The sequence below is a fragment of the Camelina sativa genome, chromosome 19 (assembly GCF_030686135.1).
Source record: "Camelina sativa cultivar CO46 ecotype springtype chromosome 19, ASM3068613v1".
In the NCBI taxonomy this organism is placed as follows: Eukaryota; Viridiplantae; Streptophyta; class Magnoliopsida; order Brassicales; family Brassicaceae; genus Camelina; species Camelina sativa.
In genome coordinates this window covers 24266221-24269769 of record NC_141898.1, presented here as the reverse complement: position 1 = coordinate 24269769, position 3549 = coordinate 24266221, and the positions used below count along the sequence as shown (strand labels likewise).

General features: G+C 30.3%; 1 non-coding gene across 1 annotated transcript; it reads left to right on the top strand.

Moving 5' to 3' along the window:
- Nucleotides 1-359: 359 nt before the first annotated feature.
- On the top strand, nucleotides 360-1896 carry LOC104767171 (bZIP transcription factor 2). Its single transcript, XR_015591734.1, has one exon. It is a non-coding gene; the product is annotated as a bZIP transcription factor 2 (transcript).
- Nucleotides 1897-3549: the final 1653 nt, after the last annotated feature.

Below are 3549 nucleotides of genomic sequence, written 5' to 3'. Positions count from 1 at the left end.
CTCTGTATTATAGTAGATGACTTTCTAGAATTTTTTTTTGTATCACAAAGATTGATTTTTATCAATTAATGCTAAAAAAATTGTAATTTTTAAAGACTATTAAATTAAAATCTTAAAGTTTGATAAACTACTATTGGTTAATAGTTATAAAAATGTTATTATAAATAAATAATGCATTTAAATCTAAACATTAAATGTTTTTCTTAATTTATGTGAAAATCCTAAAACATCATCTTTTGTGATACACAGAGAATAATAATGATGCAATTTTCAAGACTTTGACTGTTTTTGTCCTAATGATAATCTTGATTATCTGGTCAAGTTTAACCTACCTATTTGTCCACCCTACAACATATCATTAATCACACCATTACACCATTCAAAATTTAATACAGTCTTACCAATATCAAAGTACAGTATAACATTTACCAAAAAAAAAAAAAACCAAAAAGCAACCACCTACTGACCTACAGGTCCTACACACAAAAAAAATATATACAATTAACAAATTGTTATAAAACAATGGGCGCGTATTCCAGCTTTCCACCATCCATTATTTCCTAGAAAACAATACACAAGTGGATGAGATACTTGAGATTTGGTTTCTATATAATCCACAACAGACCCTTCTTCAAAAACCTCTTTCCCCTTCACTCATCTTCTCTTCCTTATCTCCTTAACAAAAATCTTTATTTATCTTCTATCTCCTCTGTTTTTGCATCTTCTCCACAGCAAAACATCTTCATTACCTCTCCTCTGTTTTAATATTTTCTTCTTTCTCTGTTCTGTCATCATCATAACACAAAAACATATTCACACCGTTCCTCGCCGAGGAAAAAACATAACAACCAAGTCTTTGATGTTCGGAAACTGATGACTCCGGTTCTCTGCGAAATCCTGCTCTCTGGGCTCACGGTTAAATCTGCTCTCCGCCGTAGAACCCATCTCGTTCAATCTTTCTCCGTCGTCTTCCTCTACTGGTTTTACAACGTTTCATGAATTGTTACAAACTCCGAATCTAAATCATAAAATTAAAACTACATACAATATTCATTAATTTTCAGACAACATCCAAAAAAAAAACATAAAGATCTGTCCTTTTATTGTAATTTTTCTTGTTTTTAAAAAATATCAATGGCGTCATCAAGCAGCACGTACCGGAGCTCTAGCTCTTCCGACGGCGGTAACAACAACCCATCATCAGACTCCGTCGTCACCGTCGACGAACGAAAACGTAAAAGAATGCTATCGAACCGTGAATCTGCACGTAGGTCAAGGATGCGTAAACAGAAACACGTTGACGATCTAACGGCTCAGATCAATCAGCTTTCGAACGACAACCGTCAGATCTTGAACAGCCTCACCGTGACGTCTCAGCTTTACATGAAGATCCAAGCCGAGAACTCTGTTCTCACCGCTCAGATGTCTGAGCTTAGCACCAGGCTCCATTCTTTGAACGAGATCGTTGATCTCGTGCAATCCAACGGTGCAGGATTTGGTGTTGACCAGATCGACGGCTGTGGTTTCGATGATCGTACGGTTGGGATTGACGGATATTACGAGGATATGATGAGTGGTGTTAATCATTGGGGTGGTTCGGTTTACTCTAACCAACCCATCATGGCTAATGATATCAATATGTATTGATTAATAAATTAATTAAGGATTAGTATTATTATTATTGTTGCCCCTCCTTTTTTGTTTTTTTAAGTTTAGCTTTTTGTTTTTTTGGGTTGGTGTGATGATGTAATTATAGTACATGCATCTTTGATTGGTTGGAAGGATAAATATCAACTTTATAAATATATTTGGGGCATATATATGAGTTGTATACTTTTGTCATGTATTGGTGTGTGTTCTGTTATAATTATATGATTGATTATGTTTATGTTATCATGATTTTGTCTTCACTTTAATTATTCCAATTGTTTTTGAGATATGGTTTGTTTATAGTATTATAATAAATATTTTTAAACAAATATAGTGAATGGGGATATGGTTTGTTTATAGTATTATAATAAATATTTTTAAACAAATATAGTGAATGGGAACTGCGTTATTGCAAAACGCTGGACAGTTTTTAATGGATCCCAATTTATTTCATCAATCAACACAATTTTGTAACATGCGGTACGTTTTTACTTTTGTTAATAAAAAAACAATAATTCAAGGTGCGGTCCAATTTTGCAAAGAAAAATTGTAAAACACAGGTAACAGTAATTACGCTCCTATTTCATGTGTTTTGGAAAACAATTTTGCGGTTTTGTAAACATATATATCTGTAAGAGTTGTAATTATGTAAGTACTGAATGCTTATAATGTTATTAATCAGAAATGTATTAAAATCAATCATAATATAATTAAAGTTGTGAACTGCACTATTATTTTTATCAATCAAATTTAAATTTAAATTAATTTTGGTATTTAAAATTCAGAAATTAAAATTTTATTTATTAATAAAATAATATGAAATTTGTACCGCAAATTGTTTTTCACCAATCAAATATTATTTTGTACCGCTTATTTTGGAATAACCGCACTTGTCCTGCAAATACATTTGTCCCGCATATACCGCAGTTGAACCGTACCGCACTATCAAATTTTTTGTCCCGCACTACTAAATGCGCGGTTACCATTCGGATTCATGATTATAAACATACTAGTAGTTGTATTTCCCTATTTCGAGAAAAGCAACTATCTGGATTTGTAATTTAATAAGGAAGACAAACACACATTTAAGAGAACATTTTTGGTTGATGGTTTAAGTTCATTTTGAGATGCAATTATAAGTATTATGTATGTTATTTGATTAATTATTTTGGGGTTTTGTACTTTTTTTTGGGAGTGAAATTACAATTTTTATTTCATAATAAAATTGTACCGAATTTAGTACAAAGGATAAAAGAGTTGTCTTTGCTAACTCATCAGCTAAACGATTAAACTTCCTAGAAATAAAGAAGAAGCTAATTTTATAAAAACAAGAAAATTAGAATCAAGTGAAATGACATTTTTTACAAGTTTAATTTTAACATGTAAAAAATATATGTCAAATTTTTAAAAATTAACCAGCAGTCACCAATGTCACTGTTAATTTTATTGATTAAAAAATTATATATTAAATCATTGCGGGTTAAATTTGACTTGTATTTTTGCAAGCCAAGGTAAACTTGAAAAAAATGTTATATTGATGGTTTTTTCTTTGCATAAAACATAGATGATCAAATCTTAGGGTTATCATAATTATTTAGAAGTCTATTAAAACCTTCCTCAGTCAAACATTTTCGCTATATAAAAGGACAGAAATTCATAATAATCAATTATTATTTTCTTATATATTAAAGCACTATTCATATAAAAGGACAGTATTTCAAATGATCAATGATTTTTCTTAAAATTTTTTGATGGCAGTATATGTGAAAAGTATATATTAAAGTTTATTGTACGAACGCAAAACGTTTATAAAAACATGATGGTGTATCTTGTATTTATTACATATGTGGTCAAGAAAATATATAGTGTCAATTTATTTTAATTGCTTTTTCCATGCAT